Genomic DNA, 26910 nt, shown 5'->3' with positions numbered 1-26910 from the left:
TGCAATGATACATATTTCATTATTTGATGACAGCTACCCATGAAGGCAGCGAAAATGAGAGAAAAATTGGACAATTGAGATTGATGACAGAATCAGACGACATGTTGAAATTCGGCCAAGAAACATGGAGTCGGGCGAAAACAACAATAGTACCCGCAAAAACCATGCCAGATGTGTAGCTCATGTCAACTGACCTCAGGAAACGGCGGTGATATCATATTGTTTCGCGACGTAAATTGTAAACATACTGAAATTTAGTTTATTTCCCTACAGAGATGAAAGTCAGCAACTAGATTTTGCCATTGTCTATAGTCTACAAAGAGTTCACTTTATTATTCTATGTGTCATTACTGAATTTGCAACTGATACGGAAACCCTGTCAATGACGTTCAAAAACATCTTTCCTGAGGAGGATAACATACAACGCACATGGAAATGTCAAAGGTGTAACATTATCTCCACTGACGCATTTGAGTCCCCGCCAATACACACTACACTGAGAGAAGGAAAAGAAAATCCATCACGAACACCAAAATGTGTTCATAATGGTACTTTGTTGTTGTTGCCATGGAGATCGAAAGAAATAAAACATTGCGACATACTTTATGTAGCGTAGGCCGATATTACATTAGGCCAGGGAGGTCACCTCCCTGATTAGGCGTGGTTTGTACTATGTGATACATGAGAGTGTCATCGATATAAGAGTGTGCGTATATCAGGCACCTGATACCTGATACAGCACACCAGACTGTCATTTGCAGTTTGCCTCCCTGTGTAAAGGTTCTACCACCTGCTGTTCAAAAGAAGTTTTCCATGTTTTGTTCTCACTTATATACATAGCTCATACCATGGACCTACAACAAACGGACAGCTTGAACAAAAACACAAAAAATCGAGTTTATTACGTAAATGAAGTCAGCTGAGTTGAAATAATATATACATGTACAGAACACAAAAAGTCCTAACGACCACGAAGGGACTCGAACCCTCAATCTTCCGATTCGAAGTCGGACGCCTTATCCATTAGGCCACGCGGCCGGTCTTGATGTTACGTTACAATATAATGGGTATTATGGTACGTGATTATGACGCAAGTGTAAGTAAAAATATGTATGTATTGTCATCATTAACTCTCCTTATTCTTTCACTCTTTTTCACCCCCCCCCCCCACTGTCGAATATAGTCATACGTGTATCTCTATCTATCCATCTATCCATCTGTCTATCCCATCTACGTATCAGCCTATCTATCTATCATTCTATCTCTAGCTGTCTGTCTATCCTATCTATCTATCTATCTACATTATCTACCTAGCTATTTTTCTGTGCTGTGCTGTCTTGAATGGCCACACAGAAAAACTAGTCTTCTTAATCGCTCTTTGTATTTTTTGAAGTGCGATTTTTCACTACAAAATTGTCTGTCTTTGTTATTTTAATTAAAAAAAAAGATAGAATCAGACGAAATCAACGGTCGAAGCTTATTCAGAATCAAAGATAAAATACATGTATTGAGACATTGTCACCTCATGTAATTGGGCTGCTACACTGTTATATGAAAACATGCGAACTTTCCATAAGTCTCTTACTTCAGGTCTGATTCTTTTTCGTGAAACCTCAACCATTCGATTCACTTCATTTCACACTATCGATTAAGGCCATCTTAAAGATGATTTCTATGCCCTTTAAACCCACCGCAACACAGCTGCTTCGTAGCTTCTCCCCCTCTCGCGATGCATTCGCCCATCAGCACCTCTCTCTCGCAAAGTGCAGAAGATGTCAAACACCTTGCGCACGGCGACGAGATGCGTAAAAAAGCTGCCGCGAAAGGGTGTAAGTTAGGTCCTTTCGACAACATACTGTTCTATTTGATGTGGAGATCGAGCCGAGTATCAAATGACAATGACTATATGGGAAGTGAACGACGAAGGCGATTTCGACTGATCTGATCAGTTGATACTTGAGGCCGCTGAGGGACACCATGTTGACCCCTTCACGCTGTACTTTGACTCCGTTGCTAGGAGGGTAAAAAACAACAGAGGTGCGTTTCTTGAGTTGTACGTGAAGACCAGTTGCACCCCATCCCCTACTTCAGTTTGTGCATGGGCTGTTTTTTGAACGATTATGACAATGGCATTTACTTGTTATCCAACTGAACAATCTTACGTCTAATGATACCTTCGCCTCTAGAGAAGAAAAACGTATGTCCCTCGAATAGGACTTTAATAAACTGAATGTCCCTTGTGTGAGAGAGTCACATCTCACGCACATAAAAGATCACACTTCAGGTGACTAGCAATATTCATGAAACTGTATTAACACGGCACACTGTGCTCTGTTACTATACTGGTGCTACTACTTCTACCACTACTACTACTACTACTACTGCTGCTGCTACTACTACTACTACTACTACTACTATTACTACTATAACTACTATTACTAGTATTACTACAACTATTACTACTACTATTACTACTACTACTACTACTACTGCTACTACTACTACTACTACTACTACTACTACAAGGAGAACCTGTCTAACAAGCATGTGAGTGAATGAGGCATACCATCATTACGCTTTTTAGGTTACAATATTGCATTCGCGTTGCTGCACATTAGACCTTCCTTTCATGAAAAAACTTCGTCCTGCAACAACAAGCACATGTGGACATTTACTGTATTTTGGAATATCGTTTTCTATCAAGACAACCAAAAGTAGGTTGATTCTTCCGCTCATCAGCCTGCAAAGGAAACAAAACTGAAATCCCTTGAGCGGATGGATTGTCAAACAACATCGGAGAGAGCATAGAGGAGCGTCTACATGTATAAAGAATGACCTGCCTCCGTCCCTGGCAACGGCAACGCATCCAGATCCCCGTGGTGCATCCCGGAGGGGTTGCTATGGCACGAAGTACTCCCGCCGCTACTCCAGGAAAAAAAAAAATCGCTGAGAGGTATGATGAGAGGCTTTTGACTCGGGGAGAGTGGAGGAGGGGAAAGGGAGAAGAAGAGGAAGAAAATGCCTCCCGTCAGAAAAACGCATCTTCGTATCATTTTCTGTGAAATAGATACCCAGAAGGCGGAATAAAGGGACAGGAAAAAGGGCGGAGCGGGGAGAGGGTAAAGTGGTTCGGTCATATTACCAAAAGACTGACCAAGTTAAATTTGGCATCCCTGTATACGCCCGTGTCAGGTGTTAAGCCATATTCTTTTTTTTCACATGATGTGGAGATAGGACAGAAGAATATTGACGTTGAAGCTGACTTTAGCAAAACATCAAAGAAAGTGAAATAAAAGACTCAGAATAGTAGTATAGTAGATTTTGTCTAGATCACACAGTCAAAAGAGAGGTACATTTGCATGAAATTGTGAATGTTGCCTTCAAATACTCTATCTGAAATAATAATGTCCAAATATTTCATAGTAAAGTATCGTCTACTCTCGCTTACGATGAATGGATGGAATGCAAACCTGATCGACTGTGTGTATCTTTGATTAGTGTGACTTCTTTTTTTTTTATGGCACACAATAAAAGCATGAGAGATAATCCCCCCCCCCTCCAAAATATGAGGATATGTAAACCAAAAAGGGAACTTTACCCTATATTGAGAAGCCTAAACTTTTTTTTTCCAAGTATTGATATGCCAAGCAGCACACGTACCCTCTCCCTCTTACTTCTGTCAGTGTATCATGAATTGGTGTAAAAAATGTATTTTTATTTCCGGCAATCTGTAGGTATTCTTCAGCAAAAATGCAGTATTGCGACCACGAAGGGACTCGAACCCTCAATCTTCCGATTCGAAGTCGGACGCCTTATCCATTAGGCCACGCGGCCGATCGATGCATATAAGCGCGTAACTGACCATTTTAATCGGAAGTCGAACAAGCAGCCGATGAAATTAAAACCATATAACAGTTCAACGCCATATAAGCCAGTTCACAATTGCACCATGGTTTCAGTCTGAGCATAAACAGATAAAGGCCATTGCAGACCTTCTCTTGACCTTCCTTTCTAACGAGAGGTATTTGAAGAACGGGATATGTATTCATGAAAACTACTTTATGAATGAAATACATATTCATGTATGAAATACGTGCACATTGGAGTGTGCCCTACGGGTAGATGTGTACCATTTCTTTTTAACCATATCAGCAAAAATCTTCTTTTTTTTTATTGCACCACTTACGTGTTGATTCTAGTAGCACTTCGATTCCTGCTTGGCTGTTTTCAACGGTGGCACGACATTTGCTCCTGCGACAATAGCCGGTTCTGTAATGTATTCAGATTTTATGCATGCTTTGTTCACAAAAGTTGCCCTCAACAGCCACAAAGCTTGCCGAAGGCTTGCCCTACCTAGCAACAACCAAGCAGATTCCTGCCAATGGCACTTAATGGAAGGGAACAGGTAAATAAAGTGCTTCGTTACTGTATAGGTTGCAGGAAAAGAAACATATGAAATTGATTACTGAAACGGTGTAATGCTCCGTGTTGTGATAATTATTGTTTTAGGTTTAGTTTGATGTGAGGGTTATGTTTGAGGGTAGAATCTATGTTTGGCTTATAACGTGCAGATATTTCGTGGGAGCAATTGTAGCAGGAGCAAATGCCATGAAACGGTAAAGTCTATCTGGGTCAGAGGACTTTGCTGTCCACTGCCAACTGTGAACAGACTGCATGGTTTAACATATTAAAATTTTAAGCATAGTTTTTTTTTTTGTGACAATGACTCTTCTTAACAACCTATGAAAGCTTGCCGGTCCGAGGTCTGTCCGACTTGTCCGAAACTGGATTCCAGGAACATGTACCAAAAAGTGTTTTTGAGGAACAGGTTAGAAAAACAGCTCGTCACTCCTTTTACGTCAGGACTGAATAAACATCGGTAAATTTCAATATGTTAGTAAATCGGTCTAAAGCTTTTCCACAAATTATACCAAACCACCCAGACAGCGAGCGATAGGGGGGGGGGAGAGAAAATGAATGTTTTATGCAGATCGAATGTTCCCATGTGTCTATTCAACCAGCGGAATAAACAATAGTCATATTATATACACGCACTTGCATTTCATACCAGCATGATATCTTCTTTCGGATACAATAACATCGTAAATCCTGTGCGCCATTGTTCACGTCTGTTATTCAGAATATTAAAGCCAGATTATGTGGGGAGCATATCAACAAGGGCAAATCATATCTCACGGATTAGCTATGATTGCGTTCAGCAGATCAGGAGCTTAGTCTTTGAGTTATTTGCGTACGTGATCTGTGTTTGAAAATGCTAACAAGGTCAATTTTATATGCGTCAGTTTTTAAGAGACAAAAATGTTTATTGCTCTAACATGGTCTATTCTTCTTTTGGTTATTTTATTTGCTTAAAGCATAATTTCATTTTCATTCATTTTTTTTTTAACGCAAGGACTCAGCAAAATACAACTTGTGCTGAATGTACAGCTAGGGTGAGATAGGCAACGAAACAAACGTCCCAACAACCTCGCACGAGCATATGCGTTTGGCGGATGTTACTTTAGAATTTTAGATAGTTGGATCTCTATACCGTGGTTGCTTTAGCTTATCTCGAATGTGAATATGGAAGGTTCTTGAGATTATACAACCGGGAGTTGTTGTGGGAGTGACACCTAGTGAGTGAGGTATCAAGGGCAGGAACAGAGAAAAATTACCCTCATTATATCGAAAGTATACTGTGGTTAACCCCTTCAGTGCCATGGGGGACTTTCGACAGTGTGTACATCACTAGGGGTTTCTATGCTAATCGGCACTCGAAGCAAGCAAAGAGTTAATGTTACTACAGCTCCTGCTGCCGTTCCTTCTTTCCCGACTCAAGGTGACTTGCAAACTACTAGAGAAACAATTTATGTAAAAGCACAATCGCAATAGACAATGGCGCTCATCCTAAAAGGACTAGACATACGATTGTTTATGAGATGACGTTAACGCTGGTTAAATGTCATGTATGTTTTATCAAATATGTTAGTCGATCCCGCGCGTTTTATAGGTCTGAGCGAAATGCAGTGGCGATAAACCATTAGTATAAATACGATTGAGTCTCGTTGCAGACATGCGGTAAATGTCAAACATGGAATGTCAGTTTTCACAATAGACACACACATGCATGCATTGTACGTGTATAATGTGCATATTTGCCAATTTGTGTGTATGAAGATTGTCTGTGCATGTGCGTCTTACCTCCAAGACATACATGCAGACATGCAATTTTGATTCATCCGCTAAAAGAATTTCAATTTATCTCTTGCCCTGCCTGAACCTTCATTTATTTTGTAATTATTTATTCTTTAATGTCCGTATGTTATCATCATTTTTCTGTGAAATTTGGGATACTTAATCATTTTTAGTCCTCGCTGTTCAGGCGCATGAACAGCTTGAATGAATATTCCCACTTCAGCAACGAGGAGGTAGCATTAAAGGAATTATGGGAGGAGAGTTTCGGGATGGTGTTTGACTAGCGTCAGTGGCAATGCATTCTCATGAGGACCTAATGATGGTTAAACGACTATTACCATCGTGTATGATAAGACACCTCTTATATCCATATACACGACATAATATATTCATCTCCTTTACTAGTTAATAACTTCCGTAGGCTTCAAGATCGAATCCTGGAACTTCTGCACGCTAGATGGGGAACATAATGAATCTACTGTTATCCAGATGCAGCTTGTTGCATGTCATTATTTGACGTACGTGTATCCGGCCTGTTTCTTCCTCTTATATCCATAACTCGTGATCAGAAAAAACAACAACAAACAAACAGCAAAAAAATACAACAGATAAGGAAACGCTCCCTTTTACGCTACGACGCCAAGTTTATGTCAAGTATAAGCAATGATTATAAACGTTTAACGTGTAGGTCATATCATAAATCATAACGGCATTTCTTTGTCCTTATCAATATACATTTTTCTTGAGGGAATGATTGAGTGAACAATTTACGAGCATGAAATCCGAGTACACTATTGTTTATGATCTACCATGCTAAATGGCCTAACCAGGGTATGCAAAATACGAGAAAGATATAAACTTGGATCACGCGCAATTTTTCTTGATCGTTTGTTTTATTTCATGTTGTTTCTATTTTCTTTGTAGCGGAACATTTAAAGATAAGTTACAGCTGTAATTGTTGATTATGTGGAGAAAATTAAGAATAGGCTTTGATCATGGCTCGTTTTCCTCCACACTTTCTCCTTTTTTCCTTCCTTCCCCCTGTCTTTTCTTCTTATTCTTCTAATTCTTCTTCCTCTACATCTTCTTTGTCTTCTCCTCCTTCTATCCCTCTTCTACATCTTTTCCCTCTCACCTCCTATTCCTCTTCCTCCTCCTCCTTCTTCTTCCTCTACATCTTCTTTGTCTTCTCCTCCTTCTATCCCTCTTCTACATCTTTTCCCTCTCACCTCCTATTCCTCTTCCTCCTCCTCCTTCTTCTTCCTCTTCTTCTTCTTCTTCTACATCTTCTTTGTCTTCTCTTCCTTCTCCTATTCCTCCTCCTCCTCCTTCTACTTCTTCTTCGCCCTTTCCCATTCCTTCGTCTTCTCCGCCTGCTTCCTCTGTTTCTTCTTCTTTTTCTTCATACTTATTCTCCTCTTTCTCCTCCTTCTTCTCATCCTATTCCTCATTCTTCTTCTACTTCTTCTTTTTCTACTTCTACTTCTTGATGTTTTTCTCCTCCTTCTTCTTCCTCTTCCTCTTCTTGCACTTCTTATTCTTGTTATCTTTTTTCTTTTTGGTTGCAATGGTGGACTAGTTGTCATGGATGTGTACAACCGTGGATATCTCGTTCCCCATCAGCGATTTCATGTATTAGCCTTGAGCGACTCTCGTGGCGTCCTTGGAGCCCAAGATCACGTGCGCCATTTCCTCGCATCTTTAGCATGGCGCCGTGCCGTATTTCACTACGTGTATAATGGTTATGTGTGTTTGTGTTTTGTGTGAGCGTGCGTGTGCGTGTGTGTTTTAGTGCGTATGTGTGTATGTGTGTGTTGGCACGTGTTGGTATGGATCGAGAGGGAGGGGGGGGGGGAGTGGGTATAATGTGTTTGTTAGATTTTCTTTCAATGAACGTAGGGTCCCATGGTTTTTATCTTCTCTTTGTATAACTTTGGTGTACTTTTTGTTACAAGAGTACGAAGAAACAAAGGATGTTTTTTTTTCCAATTTTGTTTGGTACGTAATTTTTTTAATTATCAAATTCTGTATGTTTGTTCCTGTGTATAATAATAATGTTCTATGTTACTGTTTAATGTATCAATTGAATAATCACGACTTGAAAAGAAAAAAATACTGGGAAACTAATTCGTATAGGCCTATGTGTGTGTGTGTGTGTGTGTATGTGTGAATCATGTGCCATTTTCGTCTCACCTCCCTGCAGTAACGCTTTGTTACTTTACTGTACTTATATATGACATCACAAGAAATTATCTGATTGGTGTACTTTGTATCCATATTTCAGATACAGTAGATAGAAATAGAGCTTTACTGTATATAAACATGGTATTTGTTGTGATACGCAGTTGAATTTCGTGGACCAAAATGAAAGGACTCCACATTCGAGGCATTTTTTCTTAGTCAACAGTCGGCATCAAACTCCGATATACAGTGCAGTAAATAAGGGGATTCATATATTTGTTGTGTGTCTGGTTCGAGAGACTAACTTGAACGTGAATTTTTATATTGCTCTTGCCGCCAGCGCTGTCTGCTCGTATTGAAGGCTAGGGGGCCATGTCGCAATTAGTATTTAGCCATAACATCGTATTGCTTCCAGTGAATGCAATATAGCTCAGCAGCACGTTCAATAGCGTGGAAATGGTGTAAGCAGCTTCGCGTCTGCCGACCATCCAGTAAGAAAGCGGGGGGAAAGTGATATAAACGTAACCGGAGGCGAAAATGTGTTAACGACGCAGTAAGAGATGAAAATATCATGGCGAGCTATCAGTTCATGGAGTTCCATCGATAATTTACCGCTGATTGAGGCATGTTATTTTTCGATGCAAAGACAAACTGGCGTGGCCCCTCTGTAATGCTGGCGTGCCTGGTGCATACAATATCACGTTGCCATGATGGCTCTGTAGCTTATCAATGCAGTTTGTTAACTATATAGGGAAGGTTTTTGCCTCAGAGCAGGTTGAGACCAACTAAAGCAGTGGAACGAAGGCAACAGCTCTTCCAAAATTTTTTACAAAATTAGACAGGATGTGCAAGAACCTGATAGCCGTCTAGAATGTCAATGACTCAAGCAACATCATGCCTTAATATGAGCAGCTCAAAATAGCCTCCCAGTGACATGGTTTTTGACATCGTTTACGCAGTGTTCCTGTTTCGTTTTTCTGTGCCTATATTTATGCGTTCCCGCTAATTTTACCTCCTCCTAGTAACATGAGATATCTTCACAATTCTGCACCATGGCAAATGTAATACATAATTTTCGTCATATTATAGTGTTTACGGGGAATATTAATGGATTTTCTGTGTGAATGTAAAAGACGTATTGTGCTACAGAAAATGACACTTCTGCTATTAAACAGGTATTTTGATTAACCTTGCAAGAATAGGTTAAAAGGGTATATGCCGGAGGAGTTAAAAAAAGTCATAACTTTATTATCATTGACGTCATATGACGCACTTGTTTTTACGGAATCGAGGATGCACTGCGTAGGGCCTATATTTCTCATTCATATACGGGGGCAGTTTACATAGACTTTCAGCACACTGTAAGCAGTAATGCTGTTATACAGTAACTGTTATGCCCTTGGAAGTTTGTGAAACCTACTCGAAAACTACAGTAAGCTTCGTGGATTGGACTCCTATGTAGGCCTACTATTATTATAATAGGTGGGTTACAGTGGCCTACATAACCTCTCCATTCACAGTTGAATGTTGATTGTGTAAGTTCGAAACCGAAACAGCGGGTGTGTACAATTTGCCGTTGTGGCACCTTGGCACAACTACTGGTAGCTATACCAGGTAAGTCATCACATGATCCAAGTAGAGGACACCACTTTCTAAATTCTAGAATTAAGATAGAGTGTGATTTTTTGGATCCTCTCTCGAGCACAGTGCAGCACTTACCCTTGGTTTCGCATATGCATGTCTCAGACTGGTGGGCGTTAGGGAAAGATCAGCGATCCATCTCCACTGGTTTTAAGGTAGGCCTACCTTTAATATTCGGATAATCCACCCAACTTAATGCCCTTGGTGAGAATTACTGTGAATTACAATGTATACCAAAAAAAAACAAAAAACAAAACAAAACTGATTTTCTTCAATCAAAATGTGTTTGTTGCAAGATTTAGTGTTGCCTATCGAAAACAGAACACAATGACAACAACCATAAACCGCCCGGCATCATTCAGCGGTCTTATGTAGACTGCCAGAAGCCGCTCCCACTAACGGAATGTATTCAATTTCATTTTCTCTCCAATTTACCTGCACTTTTAATCTATATGAAATCACCGTATATGCCGTCGAATCTATATTATTCTAGATTTTTAACATTCTTGATGAAGACGTTATAAGGAGCATGTATAGCACTGAGGTTATGGAGTAGGTGATCTTGGGACTAGAACAACGAGATACCGAATTCGAGTCCTGTCTGATGCGTATACATGATCTTCGGACATTTTTCTTATCATAATCTGTTCCTCTTGAACTAAGTTCGTGCTGAAGTAAATGGTTTGCGGATTAAGGGGCATTGAAGTGATGGTATAGTTTGTGTTGAGATGGGGATTTAGGTTTTAAAGGGCTGGTATTGTTTTGGTTGAGATAGGAATTCAGGTTTGAACTTTGTGAGCGATAATTAGCATCGATTAGAAACCACTCATATCCCTTATGGTATATCAAAGAGCATGCAATTCTATATAGGAAGAATCAAAAGTTTATTCAATCTGTCAATGGAAGTTGGTTTTATAATGGTTAAGATATCCAGAATCAAAGTGGTCCTACGACCCACCTTTTATTAGGACCACTTTGTCTTGCTTTGTTTTTTTTTTTAATATCTCAGCCATTTCAAAACCGATTTTCATCAAATAGCCTTTCAATTCCTCCTAGAATTATAATGTTCTTTAATACTTCATATTATGAGTGGTTTCTTATTTTCTCGCAAAAAGTTAAAACCTGAAACCCCATCTCAACCAAAACTATACCATGCCTTTATCGTGCAGTGAGCTATTTTACGTCATTTAGAAAGTTGTCGGAATGAGAGCAATATTCCTGTATCTTCCAGGGAACCATACACGCCATGGGTCATTATGTACAAAATCTTCAGATGCTAAAGGGTTAAAACATGAATCCCCATCTCGACCAAAGCGACCTTATATGTATGGGAGATCAGAAAACGGACGGAGGGGGTTACCTTGCAAGGTTAAACCATGTTATGTTTAGTTCTGTATTATCATATATACAAGGTAGGTGGAAACAACGTGTCCCAATGAGAAGATTGTGTGTCGTGGATCATTTTGTTCGACCATACATGGGAACTATAAATGGCTTAATGGTGACACAACAGAGTGCTGAAAGCTGGTAATAATGTGTATATACCCACAATAGCAACCAATGTTAACTGTTTAATAAAGTTTGTCATGAGACTGCGATGTACATTATGAAACTGAAACTCAGTGAATGTTTTAACAGTCTTATACTCTTCATAACCAAAGCCATGTAATCTTAGCCAATTGTCACATTTTAATTGCTGAAGTAGGCCTACTAACAAGCGGCTACTCGCTCATTAATAAAGCTGCAGTTGGCAGGTTAGAAGTTTCAAGAGGTAACTAAGATTAATGTTTGTTTACAGCAACACGTCCTGGCAGACACTAACATAGAGTAAACTCGGGAAGAGATAGAAAGTTACAACGCCAAAGAACCATCGACGTTGTCGCCTTCCATTCTCCTTATTTCTCTCTCCTAATTCTATGAGCAATTTGGGACGGGAACACTGTAGGCCCACGCATACGCTTTCCTGTACTTGTTTGGAAGGAATAGCGCTTAGAGCTCAACAAGATAATTACGGAACGCCGCCTGTTAACGAGGATACCTTCTGGCATCTTAATCAGACATCAATGTTAATCAAAAGCACACTCCAGCCCGGGCTCGCGGAATGCAATTAAATCTCATTAACTACTTTTCTGCTGCGCGTACCATATGTGTTTTCGGAATTTGTCCCTGGTTGTGGTTTGGGGTTCATGAAAGAACGGAGGGAAGTGAAAGAAGGTATACTGGATAAGGGTTGGGGGCTTCACTAATCAATTTCCGCAGAAACGATGAAGACAAACTTCATACCTGACTCGTAATGTGTGTGGTGTATGCTATTGCATGTGCTACGTGGCTAATTAATGAACGACACTGTCTTGTCTTTCTTATTGTTCTGTTTAAACTAGCCACAATTTCGTCAGAGAAGACAAAAGAAAACCAGTGTATGTAAAAGCCATTTGCAAGTTCTGCAGTTTTCATAATGTCAAACTATTGTTTTCTTCTCTGTGAATTTCCCAATTGCAGACGCTATGCTGCTTCAGTCTCATAATAGCCCGCATTTTCTTTTCCTTTTTTATTATTTCTTAGTATTTCGGTGAAATATTATACTCTACAAAGAAAGGTGTTTTAATACTTTATATAGGAAGGGTATAAACGTCATCTCAAAATCAAAGTCGGCCAGAAGAAGTGTTGGGAACATCATGGCTCTTTGAATGTCGTGTATTCATCATACTACAGTACTTCATACGTCCCGTGCACTGGAGACCGTCAAAGAGTTGTCCTGATCAGGTGTTCATGGATTTGCTCGTATGTCATTTTAGGCTTATTTTTCTCTGCAAGGAATACGAATATGGTGATATTTTTGAGCAGGGATATTTTCTCCCTTATACTTTGATCACTTGAGAATGAGGCCATGACCCTTTAACGAAGACTTAGGAAATGAATTCTTCGAAATCAATCACGTCAAATCATTCAATTCGTTGATTCTGGTTTGCACAAAACAAAAGATGTTATTTTGATACAGACAAAGAACGTCCTGAGGAAATTACATTAACATGATTTGATTCACTGTAAATCCTCACTTACTTTTTTCTCACTGAGTTTGAAGAAATAATAACATTTGATGTCTTGAATGAGACTATACTGGTATCATTGTCAATCAAATGGACAGTGATTGGACCACCCTTCGAAAGCGCAGACAGAAACGGGGCCTACGCCCTTCCTTGACCCACGCTTTTCCTGTGGCAACTCTAAAGCCCTGCTTGTGATGTGCTTTGCAGGAACAAATCATGATATCTATGACTACTTGAGAGTGAGTGCATTTGAGAGGGAAACGGTTTATGTTTTGATCTATATATTGAGTTCTTATTTTTCAAGAGTTCTCTTCAAGAAAATGGCACAAGTCGAGTCGTGCAGGGTACATGACGGACGAGAACACACCTATTATAATTATCCTATGATTTCTCGGTCTTTACGCGGTTCATTTCATACCAGTGTTGAAGGTTTCGTTTTTGTTTGTTTGTTTGTTTGTTCGTCTGCTTGGTTGGGGGGTTGGTGTTTGTTTGTTTGTTTTTTGTTTGTTCGGTGTTTTTTTTTTTTTTTTTTGAGGGGGGGGGGGGTGGAGAGGAGGGGGTAAGCCATGAACAGGTAGACATCACAGAGAAACACAAGTAAGCGTGAAAATCAGACTCTGTTCCAGGTTAGCATCCAACTATATCGAAGTATAACGAGCCATAATTATTGAGCTGTGCCTTTGAATTGAGCAGTCAACGTGTCGCAGTTTTGTGCGTTCCGTCTTTGTCTGTCTGCCTGCCTGTCTGTCTATCTGTCTGTCTGTCTGTCTGTCTTTCAATAACTCTCAACTGAATCTAGTCTGATTCAGAGCGTAGAATCGCTTCACATTACCAATCTGGTATCTTATTCTAGTAAAACACAACTTTGACTATGAGTCGCAACAACACTTCTGAGTATTAAACCAGCTGTCTTCATATAAGTGAAATTCCCTCGTCGTGATCAGATTGAATCGTCAGCATCAATTTTTCCTCCGAAATGTCACTGAAAAGCCGCCGGCCAAACGACTATTCCAGCGCATGCGCATCGGTCTATAACCACTCGCATGGAGATTGTATGGAGTTTATAGGAGATGAACGAATGATCGCTTTAGATTTACGAGGCATCAGGTATTCTGAATAGAACTGATGATCAATGCTTTAAAGCCACCATCATTAGAAAACAACTACAACAACTCCCCTCGCTAATTAGTCTGATTAAAGTGAACGTTTTATGCCCGTCTACCCACGGGCTTCGCTATATATCTCCAGCATGAATCACCAAATAAATTAAAATTCACGTTCCCAATATGCTCATGGTCACCACCATATATCGCTCTTGTACAGTACGTGTTCCGCCATCCTCTGTCAGATTCCGTCTCCGGAATTGTCGAGATGAACTGACCTTGAATTAAGTTTGATTGTCAAAGTCTTGAATTCCTCGCGTCGAGGTTGCTGCAGAATTGTCAAGGCTAGTCTTTAGCACTCCGAAATGTCAGCAATCAATCGGAGGACGATTATTTTCTTTTCTTTACTTTCTTCCGGTATGGTTGACTCATCGGATTTTCAATGTCATGTTTTGTACAAGATGTTTTTTCCCTCTTGCTTTTCTTGGTAAAATTATTTTGAGATTCTCGTGATGCCTTGCTCTCAACTACTTGTCAACGTTTAACCATGGAGCTACTAGCAGCTTCATGATTTAACCATGAACTAGCTGCCAGTCCTTCGTGATTATTTTTTTTGGGTGACAATCACAATGACAGTCGTGTGATTATGTGTGTCTGTTTTGAATGTGTGTGAAATTATGGTTTAGAGGATTAAGGCTTATATATAAGGCATATATCTGTGTGTGTGTGTGTGTGTGTGTGTGTGTGTGAGTGTGTTTGTGTGCAGAATTTAATATAATTTTGGTATTTTGATAGAGTATGCTCTGCAAAAAAAGGTATGTTAAAAAGAAGGTGTTTCAGCAGCACAAGTTTTTTCTGTAATGGGGCAGATATGGATAAAATGCTAGATTATGATGTTCAAAATAGCTTTTTCTGAGAGTCATGCACAATTTTATGTCAGTTTTCTTATACATGGTATGATTTGAAAAAACAAACAAACTTAAAATATATTGTACTGTATGTTGAAAAAATAATGATTTAGCAGCACAAGAGAGAAGAATGTAGCTGCTTATTTTTGTTGATATTAATTTCATTGTTAACATGGACCTGATATCGAATAGAATTCAAATAAAGAATATCATAAAACAAAAGAGTGTGTGAACAGGATGTTTGTCTACGTGAAACGCACTGCATCTCTTTCCCTTATGATGGATGAAACTTTGATAGAAATAAATGAGTAAGCAGTAATGGTTTTTATCATGGACTAACCATGCGCTTTATACTAATTTCGGAAAACATACACAGTGGATCTTTTGATGCTTTTAGGATAATCAGATTTGAGGTTGGTATACTATTATGATATAAAAACGCATTTGCAACTTTCTTCGCAAAACGAGCAAAAATAATGCAATAACATGGAGATGGAATTTCAGCTGAAAGCGCTTGGAACTGGAACGTGTGGGTGATTGGCTACAAGAAGCAATGGCGTACCTTTAACCTGCCAGGGAATATTGCCCCTCTAGACAAAAATATTAACTAACTAACTAACTAACTAACTAACTAACTAACTAACTAACTAACTAACTAACTAAATAACAGCAGTCAGCACTCGCAGTGCAACTCACAAACGTGTCAATAATCAACAGACCCCTTCTCACGCATACGACCGAGTACTATGATGCAGTTGTTAGATTTTCAACAGCATGCACTTGAAAACATGTTTTAACCAGTGAGTGCATAGAGGCGATATCATAATTGCTGCCCATGTAATATGCAGTACTACACACTGCCTGTCCGTCTGGGGAAATCAATATTTGATGAAATGGCGGCCCAACATTATATCTCGGTTGTATATTGCACAGTATATTGCACAATCGCATCCCGACATGCTGTTGCCATGTATTATTTCATCTGTCTGACAAAATACTATGACCTTTCCACAACAACAAAAATGGGGAGTGATAGAGATATAAAAAGTACGAAATTGGCAAACAGAAAGAGTGCATTCATAACGACAGACCCGAGACAGACTCGTCATAGGAGTAGGGCCTATCTGCTTTACTAGTTATTGTTTCTTACCGGCTCTTTATTCCTCCAACCTTACATTGCTGAAGTCTATGATTCACACGGCTTATTGATGAACTTACACAAGAGCGGCCCCGTTTGGCGTGATTTCGCTGGAGTCCCCCAGTCGATTCTGGTATCCAGGCCAAATGTGTCATCAAATATCATGCTGACCGCCTGAACGACGCAACATATTACTTCGCGCCTTTTATTATTATCATTCTTTCCCTCCCCCCCCCCCCCGCCACTCACTTGCCTTCTGCATTCGTGTCTCTCTTCAAATATGAGGGAAGATGAGTGAATCGCAGAAATATGTACTTCACTCTCAAGTCACGCAAACCGTTTTCAGCCGAACGTGTGATTGGTGCTTTTCCTTCTCCTCCTTTTGCGTTGATGAATTCGTGACCAGTTTTCATCTTTACATTCCTCCTTTTTTTGTTTAAATTGGTGTATACTTACAAAATAATGTGCGAGAATATTCCTCGGCATAAATGCAATCGATAAAGAGGAATGGATTTTGCAAGCGACTGACGTAATGGTTCGTGGACGGCACCTCTTGTGAAGATGATTCATGCCAAGTGTTCGTACGGGCTCCCACCTGAATTCGGGATGACATTTTGCGAAGAACCTTCGAACCGGGTTGTTAGGGGAGCAACTTGTTGTTTTTATATTTAAGTGCATTGACTTGAAAGTGCAATAAGGCGAGTGACAGGGTTCGGCTCGCTCGCTGTTGTCCACGTGTCAATTAAACCGATTAACAACATCACGAAAACGTTAACACGTTCGCGTATACTTCACTGCTCTCTGGCTAATGGCTGTCCCATTTAACACACGAACTGTGCGAAAATCATGCCGAAATGTGCAATCGGCCGATAAATATAGTCTGATGGGAAGCCAGGGTGATAATGCAAATGATCTCCTTTTTTTTTCGTCCGCGGTTTCGATGTGAGTAATTACCAGGCAACTACATCCATTTCGAAAAACGTTTTCCTAATTTCAACGGCAAACAACAACCGGTATGTGCTCTCGTCAATCGTTTGCATTTGTACATTATTCGAGTAATGGAAGCCAGCTCTCTCTTTTTTTTTTTCAACGTAAACTATCATGCCACGATACTGTCGTTGTTCGCTGTCGTTTCTAGTTCACTCTCTTTTATTCCCACGTCCAACGCAGGTTTGGTAGAAAGGCATGAAGAGATTAAAGTGTGTCCTCAGCTTGTTCTCATCACGTATCATACTACTGGGATGCGGGAGTAATCCAAAACTGGTTCTGGATGATTTCAACTAAAGATGTTTCTCACGTCAGGGTTTTACGCTTTCTTTCTCTTTTTTTTTTTTGGGGGGGGGGGGGTTGAGAGAGATATATAGTCATTTTGATGTGGACCAAAGTTTTAAGAATTGTGCTTGTTATTTGTTACATCACCATAGTTTGATTGCGAATCTTGTTCACATTCCTATGAATTCTGATTCTGTTATTCTTTTTTTTTCAATGATTTTGCGTATAATCGTCTGTATGGCGGGTGTGTAGAGGCAAGAGAAGGTTGAGCAAGTGACAGTACTAGAATGTAATGAAATAAATGACTGCATGAATTAGTAATTACCGTTCTTGATCCCCCTTTTTCTGTGCAACATGTAGATGAGATTTGATGCAAAAACTGCATTACAATTTGTAATCACAGTGTGTCCGTGTCTGTGTGTGTCTATTGGTAGATTTGTGTGTGTATGTGTGTGTAGTGTGTGTGTGTGTGTGTGTGTGTGTGTGTTTTGTTTGTGTGTTTGCGATTTTACTTCCTTTATAGGGGACTAGTGAGAATGTGTAAACAATGGATCATGTAAGTTTTGTGTTACAGTTATCATCATGTACATTAGTATACACTGGACTTGCAGTTACCCCACAGTGACTTCTGGTTTTTCATAGACTCGCTTGCAGTAGCTGTGGCGCCTCTAGCTCCCTGAAAGTTGCGGCGCCATTATCTACCAAAAAGGAGGCAGGGGCTGTTTAATAGAACTAACGTCATATTACGGTGTGCCGAACAAGTGCCTTCTTTTTGTTTGTCTGCACAACACTTAAGCCATGTCATTGGTAGTCAACCTTCATTTGCGTGCTAATGATGAAGTGATAAGATATTACGTGCAGCGGAGATATAGGGCTGGTCGTTCTGATGCGTACAGAGGTACAGAGGTGTTTGTTAATATGAATGTTAGTGCATGCATTTTAATGTGTGTGTGTCTGTGTGTCTGTGTCTGTGTGTGTGTTTGTGCTTGTATATGAATGTGAATGTGGTTGCGCCGATTGTGTTTGCTGGTGCGACAAAAATGCTGACAATATAAATCGCATAATGTATTTTCGAACTATCTATGTTTGTAGGCGTGCATCGCCTGGCAGCCGTCATCCTGTCTGTAGGCCTACATCAATTATACACATGCACATACAAACATCATACACACGCACACACATGCACACACACACACACACACACACACACACACACACACACACACACACGCACACACACACACACACACACACACACACACACACACACACGTATAAATGGGACCATGTTGGTATTTGTTGGGGGTGTTTTAAAGTGCTTGTATATGGTCAGTTTCACAGTAAAGGGTGTAACTTTGATGTGGCAAGGGTCAAAAATTAAAGTTGTGTTTCCATTTTTATCTTTGCCTTTATTTCACGTAGGAATGTCTATATTTTCAATATTTTGTCATTCCAGAGCTTAATTCTTTGGCTAAATATGAAAAATGAAGTGACTATTATGGAATTTTAGATAAATTTAGGTAAAAACAACAAGAATGTTTTGGTCACCCACAGCAACCAAATGAAGATAAATGGTGGATGTAATGCAACTTTTCATTTGCTGTGAACATGTATTTGAAATATCAAAACACTTTTCCCCCAACAGATATTCGCTCTTGCAATTATTTGGATGTGAACTTCAAATTCCAGGGTAAAAATGGTACCTGACAAACTATTTTTAAGTTAAAAGAATGTTCTAGAAGCAAGAGCCACTCTAAACATAGCCCTAAATTATCTCTTGGTAACAAACATTTATCAACCAAAATCCCAAAGAAATTTGATTATTTTTGACAAAGTTGGAATTTTCAGACTTGTGAGTTTCGGAGGCTTCAGTTAACAAACTAGTGTGTTTCGGAGGCTTCAAAACTGCTAACACAAAGTTCTAGTCTTGTATTCACTTAAAATAATAAAACTACAGTAAGCAACTATCACTACATGCTAGAATAACGACAGGGCATCAATAAAATGTGAATAACAGTATACAGATGTACATTCTATGGCAGTGCATAATGTTTATCCTTCATACTTATTATTATAAGGAAATTGGCTTCCACAAAAGTGAATAACAAACTGTGTACACTTTGACCAATGCTAAGTTCAAATTCATGACATTAAATGAGGCAATATGATTCTAAAGGGAACTGCAACAGTAGCAATAAAGGTACACTGATTAGGAACATCTCCTTTTTTCTTTTTTCTTTTTTGCGGCTTAAAGTTAGCAGCAATGCATGTTTCGGAGGCTTCATCATAACTGTTAACATGCAAAAATGGTCCATTTTAAGGTGATATGAAGTACATTAATGCAGCTGATTGTTTCCAAATACACAACTAACAATGTTGTAACATGTAAAATAGTATTTACTTGTATGCAGAAAAAAGACTTTCCAACATATAATAAGAGACAAAGAAAAATATTTTAAATCTTTATGCTCAGTTGTATACATACTGTACACTGTATTTGCATTGGCAATGCAGAACATGATTAGGCTACACACGTACAGCTGTATGCATGTGTTTTGTCAAACTTTTCATCACAATGCAGTAAGAATTACTTTCAATGAGTTAGAATTGTAGCTAGACTTAATGCAAAGATTATGCTTGCTTGCTTTATAAGTGCAGTTTGTGAGATGTACTAGTATATTGACATAAACCACCCATCATTCATAATTGTTTTTATGTGAAATCAATTTCAACTGTTGATGAGAAAGGGATAGAAAATAGACTATGTGATGGCATGACGGTTAGATTACAACATAGCATTGTAAAATATAGAAAGGGGAAAAAAGGCTTATAAACATTCTTTTGCATATGGACCATGCCTGATATCCCCTACTATAGCTATCAAATGCAGTGATCATGGTCATAGAACAGCACTCTTAAACACTGATCAGCCATTTCATGTAAGGGTCATCATCAAACTGTCATCATCAAAATGGAGTTGGAATAATCAATATATTGGTGATATTATCATGGAGCTCAATAGAAATTGAAATGGTCAAGATCCCATTCATCTTTTTGAATCGCCTGTTGAAAAGATAAATAAGTACATACCCTACCCATGACTGTGTATGAATTTGAATTAAAAAAAAAATGTTGACCAAATGTATAGTTCCCTATAATATATGATAGTTAGAATTTTACTTTCTTTTTATGTGGTATACAAGTCACCCCTGTTTCATATAATTTAATTTTTGATTTATCAATTCTTCAAAGGCTTCTTTTTTCATAGTTATTTTTATAAAATTCCAATTTGTGTGACTCCTGTGACAGCTAGGAGGCCTGTTTTTGAAGGTACACATTGAGAAATTGCTAACAGAACTTTTACTGTTTCTAAAAATGACAACCTTTTTAGCAAAAAATTAAAAAGCAGCAAATGTGTTGAAATATTTAAGTTTGTTAGAAACCCACAAGTTTGTTTTAAATAGTATATAAACCCACAGACTACAGTTTTAACCCTTTGAATTTCAAAATAGTTAGGGGCTTGTAACTTTTTCCAGAAAAGCCAGGACTAAACAGATTATAAAGATTTCAATCATTTCAATATTGTTCTTCATGAACATAACTTCTCCAGTCACCCACCCATGTAAACTACATGGACATGTACCCCATGACAACAGGCTATTTATAAGTAGAGGTCTATATGTCATTATAAACAATCCTATCCCAACCATTACTGTCCATTTACTGCACTGAGAACTACATCCGCAAACATGTCATAGAGTCTCACACGTGTATGCAAAGAGATGTTTCGTAACACAAGTTACATTTTGTTTAATCAAAAATAGTCAAGTGGTTCATGCCAGCATGATGAAGTATGGAAAATAGGGTATGGTATCAAGATTGTGTTGCACCTAGCATGCATTAGATCTGACATACATGTACAGACTGACATGAAAACCTGTCTGAATGAAGTAATCAAATGTCAAAATTCCAAAGCAGTACTCTGTGATCCAAGTCACACCACAGAAATGATAATCTGCAAGACGTTAGCTATTTTCAAATCCACTCACAAATTTATTGATTAATTACTTTCCTCCAAATAAGTATTGGAAATGAAAGCCAAAGAACTTGTGAAGAAATGGAAAGCTGAAAAAGTCAAGATTTTCGTGTGGCAAAAACAAATGCCATGTGAGTAAACAATGGAATGGATTTGTCAATGGGTTATGAATGGACATGTAAAAGATTTTGTTTTGAAACTATTACACTCAGATGATAGTGAGTCGAAAGTGTAAAAATCCAAAAAGTATTTTCCACCATTTGCTCTTGATCATGCATTAAAAAGATACAACCTTAAATTCAAAAGTAATATATTTCTTAGTTAAGTGTATGCTTCCCTCTTGAATAACCATCTATTAAAGTCCTTGAATCTTCAGGACAGAAATAGTGTTCAGTTCTTTTAAAAAAAAGTGTATTTAACACTAAATAATCAAGTAATTGTTTGGTCTTCATCATCAAAGTGTAACCAGTCAAAAGAGTGATACAAATATGGTCACAACACTTCAACTTCTCTCAAGAGTAAAAATGAGTTATCCAACTTAAGAACATTGATGTATCCACAACTACTTGCTTTGTTGCGCTACTGATGCATGATGTGGGCATGCACGCAAGCTGGAAGTCACTTTCATTACTCACAATATCTAGCCTGTTCCATTGTTTCAAAAGGAAACCGACAAAATAAATGTTTTTCATACATTTAAACAACTATCTACACCTTGCTTGAGGAATCATTACATCTCATTCAGTCCAAACAGTTATTTGATAGACTTAGAATTACACAATTGTAATCAAAACATTCCATTTACATGCTGTTAACATAAAATGAAGCCTCCGAAACATCTGGAAAATTAATTTGGTATGCCTTATGTTTTCATGAAAATCATGTATGTTATGTAGAAAGTGATGGATAAATTGTGTCTTTTTTGGTTGATATACACTGTTAAACATATTTGTGGGGCAACATCCTCATCTGCTCATATTTTATTGCTGAATGAAAAGGTGAGTTATGTGTGACACGTCTGCACTGTTGAAGAAAAATAGGTAAATCGTATAGTAAATCTATATTGGTGAGTAAACAAAGCAGCCAGAAAACTGAATGTGATTAAATATCTTTAGATATGTCATAAGCAATCATTGGGTGGGTGAACAATAAATCTAATTTGATTTTGTCCAGAGAAAATCACAAAAATGCAGTGTTAACATCCGTTTGAAGCCTCCGAAACCACTTTTTCTCTATAAAGTGTATTGGCTCAAAAAATTATTGCAGTATCATAATGTTTTTATCATTTTTGTTGTCTGTCCATGTCTGTTGATGATTTCATGGCATAATTTGGGGCAGACATCAAAGAATTTATCAGAAATGTCAAATTAGATGTTTTTGCTGTTTCGGAGGCTTCAATGCGTCTCGGAGGCTTCACGTGTTAACGGAAAATTTGTATTGTCTCCTATTTTCAGAGTGTTTGTCGGATCTTAACTATTTTTGGTCTATTAGGTTAGGGCCCCATATCCTACATTTTGACATATAGATTAGGTCGCTTCTCTTATCTATATTCATATTATTTGACTAAACACTTCGTTTCGGAGGCTTCAAAACTGCTAACGGATATTTCACTTGATGGAATCAAATTATCACAAAATTTCAAATAGCCCTAGAATCAAGTAAACTTTGATGTAAGTCTAAAGTTTAGATGTACCTTACTATTTTCAGCATAAAAGAAAGTAACCAAAACACACCCACTGATCATTACTGTCCATCAAAGTTTGTAAACAATTGTTAACGGAAAATGAAGCCTCCGAAACCTCAAATTTGAAGTCATAGTATTCTAAAATAAAGGGCCAGATGCAAACCAAACTAATTTGGTCATTTCAATTGACCATACAACTATGCTTTTAACATAAAAAATTAGATCTCTGCAGTTGCTGTAGAAAATTATTAACATTTCAAAAATGTTATATAAATTTCAATGCAACAAAATAGTCACTTTTAGGGTACATATGTGACTGTCAAAACAAGACGCATCAATATCTGGACCTGATTATGCTACCCAAGGTGGCTAGTCATAAGGTGACTCACATGGGAAAAAATCTTTGAGATCTGTAAATCTATGTGTTCAGGGTGGGCAAAAAGGCTAAAAATTGAAAGTTACACCCTTTACCGTGAAACTGACCATATGTTTGTGCATTATATATTTTTTTTTGTTGTATACGTGCAGGTATGTGTATAGGGCCTATGTATGTCTTTATGCATGTGTACGTATGCACATGTTAACCTGAATAGATATATTTGCATGTGTGTACGCATGACTCGGCATGAACAAGAGATGTTGTCGGTTGTGCTTACATTAAAGCTACAAGGCAGAGATAGATAGATATCTCGAGAGAGAAAGAGAGAAAAACATATCATTATTGCACCTCTTGCGCACTGGGAAGATTTGATTACGTGTGCAATATCTATGGTAGGTCACGCTTGGCGCCATAACAGAAGTGTATACATAATAACATACAAAATCACACATAGAAAATGTCATGATTCACAAAAAAAGCCCCTCTCTACCAGCAGTTGTCTCGATCCCCGTCACCATTTCAACGATTTGCTTATTTTCTATGCACCTTATCTGGGAAACGACGCACGTTTATTGAGGCAGTCTTGATCGTTATGCGAATAAGTACTGTAGGCCTACCTCAATGGAGTCGGGTCTCTCGTAATGGAATCTATATCGTGCATCCGCAACACGGTCATTACTAAATTTTTCTGTCTGTTTTCGAACCACAAATCCCTCTTGATGGTTCAGCGAGTTCTTTGAAAGACAGACAAACAGAGACGAAACAGAAATAGAGAAGTGAAAGAGAGAGAGAGGAATGTAATATATAGGGGCGGAAGAGAAAAAGATAGAGAGGAATATATATAGGGGAGGGAGAGAGAAAGATAGAGAGGAATATATATAGAGAAGTGAGAGAGAAAGATAGAGAGGAATATTATATAGGGGAGGGAGAGAGAAAGATAGAGAGGAATATATATAGGGGAGGGAGAGAGAAAGATAGAGAGGAATATATATAGGGGAGGGAGAGAGAAAGATAGAGAGGAATATATATAGGGGAGGGAGAGGGAAAGATAGAGAGGAATATATATAGAGAAGTGAGAGAGAAAGATAGAGAGGAATATTATATAGGGGAGGGAGAGGGAAAGATAGAGAGGAATATATATATGGGGGAGGGAGAGAATGTAAATAAGTACACCTTGGTACGGGGCTGATGCGATGTAAACGGCGCTCGAGCGTGTCAAAACACACAATGAAATATTCTATTATTTATGAATTCCCATACAGATCACGAAGGAGACGGCAGGGAGAAAAAAAAAAGAGAGAAAAGATAGGCGTGTTACAAGTTTGCCCTCATTTTGACGATGTAATGACTGATATTGTCGTATTTCGACTTGTCGTGGATGAACCGAACCATAACATTATCTACTTCGCCCACAACAGCACGTCCCATTGCAGCTTTGGCAGCATTTTTTGCTACGTTCTTTTGACTGCAGAAAAAAAGAAGAAGAAGAAAAAAACGACCCCCGCAAAATAAAGCAAAAATAAAAAAAAGAGGAAAAAATGTGGACACCTCATACGTTTTGAGTGGATACTAGATAATTGATTATCAGTTTCACTTGATCATTAGATTCACACTATATTCCTATATTATGTGTTATATCTAGTATTGTTGTATATACATTGCATTTTCCCTTGAGCTCGTATCAATAAAAATGTGACGTTGGAAATAAAATTTTCATTTGAATTGACTTGAATTGACTTGAATTTAATTGATTTGATGATCACAACGAAAATATCTTCGGTTTTTGTAGCAGTCTTCCTGTGTATGGCTGGCTGGATACAGGAGACAGTCATTTTCTATACAATATGGCGGCAGCTATACACCACTGTAATCCTCTCAACTGAAGCAACATATTATGACAAATAAATTATCCTGAGGTCATTTATTCTTACACCGTTGTTAGTACACTCACGGTTTAACCATAAAAACCCATGCTGCACTATACACGTCAAAACAGGATAATGCCGCGAGCACTGTCAACAAAGTAAATATCGAGGTTACAATTGCTATATTGAAATTCTAGGTCAGGTTCAGCAAGTTAAGCTCTATTTTGTATACATGTCCATGGAATACCAGCCCAGACGTTGACATCCTTCCGAGTAAGTAAATATTCCCACACTGTCACAACGTGACATATGAAATTGGATTTGTCTTTGTCATAGTCACAAATAGTTTGTGTTTACTGGAAAATGGTGGTGCGTAGTGTGCCATTTTACTACGCACGTTTTATCATATGCTGCGATATTAAGTGTATTTCTATATCCCTTCAACATTCGTTGCAGACTTTCTGTATCTATACAAAGTATTTTTATTTGACGTACTGACAGCATAAGTTTTTCTCCCACACAGATAAATGTTATGAAGTCCGTAATCCATGAGGTCAGTTTATAGAATATTGCAAACGTTCAATCATACAGGAAAAAAAAAAAACAACGTTTAATTGTGATTCGCGCTTTATTGCATGCTCTATAAGAAAAGTACTGTTTTAGAATATAGGGATAATTATCATAAAGTATTACATGCAGGTATGTGATGTTATATATATGCATATAGGCCATACAGTATGTGAGGGAGTTCTATAACATTGGGCTCATTCTTCAACTTCACTCATCGATCCGTGTATTGCGATGATGACAACCATGTTTCGTGTTCCCGCGCGAAATCCATTTTCCCCCACACTCGGGTATATATGATATCGGGGACAGCGTGAAGTGTAATGACCCGTGAGTAGCGAACGACGATGATATTAGAGGAAGGAGAAAGAGGAAGACAAGGAGAAAGAGGAAGCGAAAGGGAGATGGGGGGGGGGGGGAAGGGGGCAGAATTCATGGTTCGATAGAGGGGAGCTATGAAGCAAAGGAGACAACAACCAAAAGGAAGAGTCGGGAGAATCATAACAAACGAGACACACACGCACATGTGGTCGCTCAAATCCTGCCAAGTTGTGAGATGACAGTCGAGTAACATTTCCTTAATTAAATTTCCCCCGCGCTTCACACAACCAACCATGCCAAAGCGAAAAAAGTCAAACGAAAATGACTTCCCTTCGATATATCCCGATGTATCGACTTACTACGGGCGCGCCGCACATTGGATATTACGTCGATATTTTTCCCGCGCACGCTGACATGTAACAGCCAGCGGGTATTTGTCCTCGTCACACTCACCATGTTGTCACCAAAGAAACCAGGCAGTCGAGCCTCAAAGCTCGGTCCTATCATCTTTCAGATGTTACCATGACAACCCAATTGTCACTGCGTTTTCCCGCTGCGACAAGTACACAACAA

General features: G+C 38.6%; 1 protein-coding gene and 2 non-coding genes across 3 annotated transcripts in view; 1 reads left to right on the top strand and 2 right to left on the bottom strand.

Moving 5' to 3' along the window:
- Positions 1-26910, top strand: part of LOC139743612 (integrin beta-1-like) — a 139580-nt gene that overhangs the window by 5075 nt on the left and 107595 nt on the right. The window lies entirely within an intron of this gene.
- Trnar-ucg (transfer RNA arginine (anticodon UCG)) lies at positions 966-1038 on the bottom strand. Its single transcript has one exon. It is a non-coding gene; the product is annotated as a tRNA-Arg (tRNA).
- Trnar-ucg (transfer RNA arginine (anticodon UCG)) lies at positions 3762-3834 on the bottom strand. The gene has a single exon. It is a non-coding gene; the product is annotated as a tRNA-Arg (tRNA).

The sequence above is a fragment of the Diadema antillarum genome, unplaced genomic scaffold (genome assembly GCF_040938485.1).
Source record: "Diadema antillarum isolate AM-2024a unplaced genomic scaffold, OU_Dant_1.0 scf00000034, whole genome shotgun sequence".
In the NCBI taxonomy this organism is placed as follows: domain Eukaryota; kingdom Metazoa; phylum Echinodermata; class Echinoidea; order Diadematoida; family Diadematidae; genus Diadema; species Diadema antillarum.
Note: the sequence above shows the minus strand (reverse complement) of the source record. Positions and strands in the feature narration are given on the sequence as shown.